The sequence below is a fragment of the Euphorbia lathyris genome, chromosome 2 (genome assembly GCF_963576675.1).
Source record: "Euphorbia lathyris chromosome 2, ddEupLath1.1, whole genome shotgun sequence".
Taxonomy (NCBI): domain Eukaryota; kingdom Viridiplantae; phylum Streptophyta; class Magnoliopsida; order Malpighiales; family Euphorbiaceae; genus Euphorbia; species Euphorbia lathyris.
In genome coordinates this window covers 55,414,883-55,420,882 of record NC_088911.1, presented here as the reverse complement: position 1 = coordinate 55,420,882, position 6,000 = coordinate 55,414,883, and positions in this window count along the sequence as shown.

The following is a 6,000-nucleotide window of genomic DNA, read 5'->3' as shown; positions in this document are numbered from 1 at the left end:
GAACGACAAATCAATCGGGAGTTATTCCCTGATGGCGCAGAAGGAAGTCAAATGAATGATTCAACCCTTCCGGGCGGATCTACGGGTCCTGGATTAAATCTAGGTGGGTCCAAAATCCCGAGGCGCCCACGGACAAATCTCTCCCTTGGCGGATCCGAAGGGCGAACACACAAAAAACATAGGAAGGAGAAAGGTAGGCGGTCTAAATCACCTTCGCCTCGACGACCGAAATCCTCCCGTCGTGGCCGATCGCCCCCATCTACTGGTCGTAGACGGAGTAAAAGGCCAAGGGAGACACCCCATTTGAGTGGACCACCGCCGCCGCCACCCCCAGGAACTGTTGGTCACATCCCGTCGGGAAGCCATGGAGGGGGTAGTGGGCAAGCTCCCCCAGGTGGAGGGGACGGAGGAGGTAGTAGCGGAGGAGGAGGCGGACGCGGAAGCGGAGGAAGGCGTTCGCCATCAGATCCATCATCTGGGTCAAGCTCTTCTTCCTCTCCAAGCAGATCTCCACGAAAGGGTCGCCCAAGGGCGGATCCGGAGAATTTTGATGATAGAGTTAGAGCTCTGGTACTCCGTATGAATGAGGAAAATGCCAGGCATAATCCGTTCGCCAATAGAGATTCGCCTTTCGCATCTTGGATTGAGGCGGAGGAAACAGATAGAGCTTTTAAAATACCTAATCTCGCTATATACACAGGTGTTGACAATCCGGAAGCTCACGTCAGAACATATCGAATACTGCTTAAACTCAATCGTGCCACCGAGCCGGTGCTCTGCAAAATGTTTGTCACCACGCTAGGGGGTCCAGCCTATGGGTGGTTTCAGTCTCTACCTCCGGGCTCGATAAACAGTTTTGATCAATTGAGCAGGGAATTTTGCACTAAATTCGCCGGCTGTATTCCTCCAGTGGTTAAATCAGGGAAGCTTTTTGAGTTAAAGCAGAAGGCGAACGAATCCCTTCGGGAGTACGTGGACACTTTTAACCAGTTGTGCATACAAATCGTTGATGTGGATATCTTCGTAGCAGTGGAATGTTTTGTGAGAAACACCACTTGTAAGAGCTTGCAAGAAGATCTAATTCGAAAGAAAACCACCAGCATGGCAGAATTGATGGAGCGTTGTAAAGACTTTATCGAGGTGGATGACATTCGCCGAGGATCACTGTCATCGCCTAAAAGAGACAAGGGCGAATCTCGCCATCAAGATAGAGACAAAGACAAGCATCGTGATTCTTCCTCTAGAAGCAGACAAAGAGGTTCTAAGAACAAATCAACGTTTGTCACCTCTTTCACACCTCTCAACGCTTCTAAAAGTGAAGTCCTTATGTGGATCGAGAATAGTCAACACAAACGGAGCATTTCATACCCCGAACCAAAAGGGGGGGAGTACACCAACACTGGTAAAAATCCTAAAAATTATTGTAAATATCACAGGAAAAATGGCCATGACACCGATGCATGTTGGGAGTTAGTGTTGGTCCCTTGTAAGGTCTTCTAGATCCTTCCGTTTGCTGAGTTGCGTTTTTGTCCAAAACGACAACGTCTTGACATACGCGGGCCGAGTGTACTGAGTTGTTTGACTTGGGCCTTGGCTTTCGTATTGGGCTTGGGCCTTCCAATCCTTATGACTTATAACATTTATACTCAACATTGAACAAACACATTAGTAGAATAAATCAACGCATTTAAACTTAGTGTGTTTAGAATATGTATTCTAATTTATACTTAAACAATTTTGTCAAATCAAAATTATGTGGAAAGGTGTTTCAACAAACTCCCCCATTTTGATGTTGGCAAAACTGTTCAGCAAGGAACTCAGTATGAGCTCCCCCATGATAGTTGACCTTTTTAATTAAGTGAACTCTCCCGTAAGGACTGAACTACTGACTTAGTTTTATTCTAAACATTCTAAGGTTTAACTGAATAAGTCTAAGATCAGATTTCAGGTATAGGTCAGCTTATGGGTCATATTCTATTTTACTCAGAATTCAGCGGAAGTAATGTATAGTGAAAGAGCGCGCTGAGCAAATTATTGTTCAATGAGTTCTTTATCAGAATGTTTCATAAGATCATAGTATGATGTCAAACATGTTATCAGCATATCGTTTAATCAATAAATATTATAAGTGTTAAGCATAGCTGATATAAACGAAGATACATAATAACTCAGTACTTAATAGCATATATCATAACTCAGTATTTGAATAAGAAAAGGAGGTATGATATATTGATAGAAGTCAGCAGTTGCACAGCAAAGGAAATAAATTAGCAAAAATTAAGACCTAGCCTAACTATTTCTTTTTCTTGCCCTGTGACTGACTTCTCTTGTACTGACGTTGCTCATGCTGAGCTCTAGCAGCTTGCGCTTTCTCCCCCGTTTTGTCAACTTCAGGGAGCTTAAACGCATCGGTTAAGACAGCGCGAGTCAGTTCTTGTGAAAGCTCTTTGAGTTTGTCAGCACTTTCATTGACCCCATCAAAAATGCCAACGCCATCAGCGGATACTTCGACTGGTATATGAAGATCAGCAGCACTGAGCATATTCACACTGAAGGCTTGTGCTTTGGCTTGCCAAATGAGAGCTTCAGTGAGATCAGCAAAGACTTGGTGGAAGGTTTTTAAGAGTGCTGAGTCATAATGATGACGCTGGATATTGTTGTGACGGATGTGAGTGAAGGATTGCCGTGCAAGAGATAGCAACTCATTTTGCTTCATCGAGTCAGTATCCATCTCTTGCTTGTTGAGATTAAGGAGCCGAATGGCCTCACCAATTTGCTCGACTGAGCACTGACTATAGGATACCATTTGCTCATTTGTCTTAAGTTGCTCAGTATGAAGCTGAGCAAAGAGCATCTTGAGTTCTGAGGAAGTGGCATAGTCAGTGTTCACAGCAGATAACTTCTGAACTTGCTGATGGAGTGAGTTCAGATGTTGAATTGTTGACAGCTGTATCTCTGCCAACTTAGCAATGGAATCCTGCTTAGCTTGCTGGGCTTGTAATGACAGGACGACATTCAGCAAATCCTTGAGTCCCTTGACTTCGTTGAGAAGTAGAGTGACTTGAGAGAGCTGAGTTGTAGTAGGAATTGAAGATCCAGCAGCAGGCGAAGCGGAATGTTGAAGATCGTGGATGAGTGCTTGCACTGAGTCAAGGAGATTTTTACCGGACTCAGTGGTATCCCGATGTACATCAGTATGACCAGAAGAAAGTGGGGTAAAAGGAATACCCTGGTCAGTGACTGGATGACTTGGCTCAATCTGCACTTGAGTTGGAGGTAAGTTTGATTGATCAGCAGAGAGGTTGTTGATGATGGAAGTCATAACCCGAACACTGTCTGTGCTGACGGCAGAGGGATGAGGAGTCAGCATTATGCTTGAGGAAACAGCATAGGCAGTGCTTGGTTCAACCTGACTTGTAGAAGTGGTTGAAGTGTTATGCTCGGCATGTTCCTGTTGAGAAGAAACAGAGGCTTGTTTTTCCAACGGCGTTGTAGTAGAGGAAGTTGAGGGCCGTTTGAAAAATTTTAATTGGACGGTAGAAGGATCCTTTGTTGTCTTGGAGAGGACAAGTTGAGGAATGGATGGTGGTTTCACAGGAGGGTTACTGACTATTACCTCACTGGCCTTAACCAGTTTTCGCCTTCTACGTGGTGGAGTGGTATGATGAGCAGGTTCTATTGAGTGAGTAGGAGAAGGTTCCTTTTGCTCAGTCTGAATCTGGTCAGCTTGCTCTTCAACTTGTTCAACTCCCGCAGCCAACTCAGTGTCAGTCTGCACAGCACCACCTGCTAACCCAGCGTCAGCGTCCTCAGCTTCAATTTCGCTGGCATATTCTTCAGACTCCTCAGCGTCATTCTGACCGCTGGTTTCATCATCTTTTCTTCTTCCTCAGTATTATCTCCATCAAGTTCTTCCTCAACTTGGGAGATGAAGTGGTCATCTAACTGGACCTCAGTTCCCTCAGCATCAGTGCCTTGACATTGAGTGAAGTGAGAATCACCCGGTACAATAAAATCCATCGGTATGACGTCGAGAGGGGCCAGTGTTGAAGGCTTCTGCTTCTTCTGAGGGAGCTCAGCAGCTGCCTCAGTGTTAGGCTCATCTTGCCTGCTTCTCTTCTCAGCTGTCTTTCCAGCTGACCTCTGCCTCTTTGCTGGAGACACAACATTAGGTGTCTCAGTAGATTTTCTCTTGCGAGAAGCTGGGGCCTTAGTTCTTTGCCCTTTCTTAGGCTCAGCTATAGTCTCCTCAGTCTGATCAGCTTGGCCAGCAGCAGCAGCAGCTTTTCCTTTCTTCAAAGGCTGCCCATATTTCAGTGCCCTCAGTGAGGCCGCTGTGATTTTGGTTCCTCTGAAAGATTCCTCGCCTTCAAGGTCAATCTTGTGGTCGATGAGGATCCTGGTAATGATTGATCCCAACCTCATTGTACCCGTGCTGCATAGGAACCCAGCAACTAGGAAGACGGGCATGTTGATGGGGGTGTACGTCAGCATGTGCCATATGAAGCACTGTTCAAAGTTCGTTGCTGAGGTCGTGCAGTTTATCTTAGGGTAAATGAAGTAGCTCAGCAGGTAGTGAGCCATCTTTTGGTGCTGTCCCATTGAAGATGCTGAGATCTCGCCTGAGTGACCCTCAGGTTTGCAGAAAGTATGGACGTAGTCGGTCTTGTCCTGATCTCCAGACTTCCTCAGCCTCACTCCCTCAGTTTTAAGTTGGAGGAGATTTCCCAAGTACAGAGGGTTGATGAAGATCGTCTTTCCTTTTACTTTAGTGCTTAGATAGTCAGGGGAGTCATTGGCAACCATGAGATTGTGGTAAAACTCCCTTACCAGGTCAGGATATGTTTCATCTCTGACGGAGAACAGCCCAGTCCATTCGTTCTTTGCAATCCATTCGGCAAACGGTTGTTCATGTTGGACGAAGTGCTCAGAAACCCATCTGGAGGGCTCAACTTTCCATTCGAGAACACTTTCGAAGACTTTGGAGTAGGTTCGTATTTTCACAGCTTTCTCTTTTTCAGAGCTTTGATCAGTTTTACCCTTGCTAGAGGTGGAAGGGTTTCGTGAAGGTTCATCGGAGCTGGACTTATTTTGGCCGGCACCGGAGACGTTGAAGGATAGCTTAGTCATGCTTCTAAGATGGAGAGAATAGAGGTATTTGAGAGAGAGAAATTTGGGTGATTTCGTAGCCTTAAAGATTTGTTGAGCGTAAGGAGTAAAAGATGGGGAATTGCCCATGATTTATAGACGAGTTGAACGGTGTGGATCTTAACCAAATCTATGTGTCAGTTGCCTTGGGATCATGTACCGACAGGGATCCTGGCATTTATGACACATTACGGCGAATACGTCATCCTAGGTTATACGCGTGCTTGGAATTTATGCTAACGGATTAATCACTCAGTATTTAGAATGTCAAGCGTTTGATATTCTGAGAGGTCAGTGCATTATTTAAGGATGATTTTAAGTTCAAGTTCTAAACTAATTTACTTAGTGTGCAAGTTTACTCAGTAGTGTATATTCAGTCAGTTTCAAGAGATACTCAGCAAACAATAAATCATTCAACATGTAATTCACTCAGCATTCAATATTCATTTAGCACAGGAATTTACTGAAGAGGATTAAACATACCAATTGCTTCTCTCAGTATGCTGAACTGCTCACGAGCCAGTGGCTTCGTGAAGATATCCGCCAGCTGTTCGTCCGTTGGGACATAAGTCAGCTTAATTTCTTTCTTAAGTACATGATCTCTGATGAAATGATGTCTTATGCTGACATGCTTCATCCTGCTGTGCTGGATTGGGTTCTTTGAGAGGTCAATTGCACTCTTGTTGTCGCATTTGACTTCAATTGTCTTTGTTTGAACACCATAATCTTCAAGCTGTTGCTTAATCCAAAGGACTTGAGCAACACAGCTTCCAGCAGCAATGTACTCAGCTTCAGTTGTGGACAGGGCTACTGACGCCTGCTTCTTGCTAAACCAAGATACAAGACAGCTTC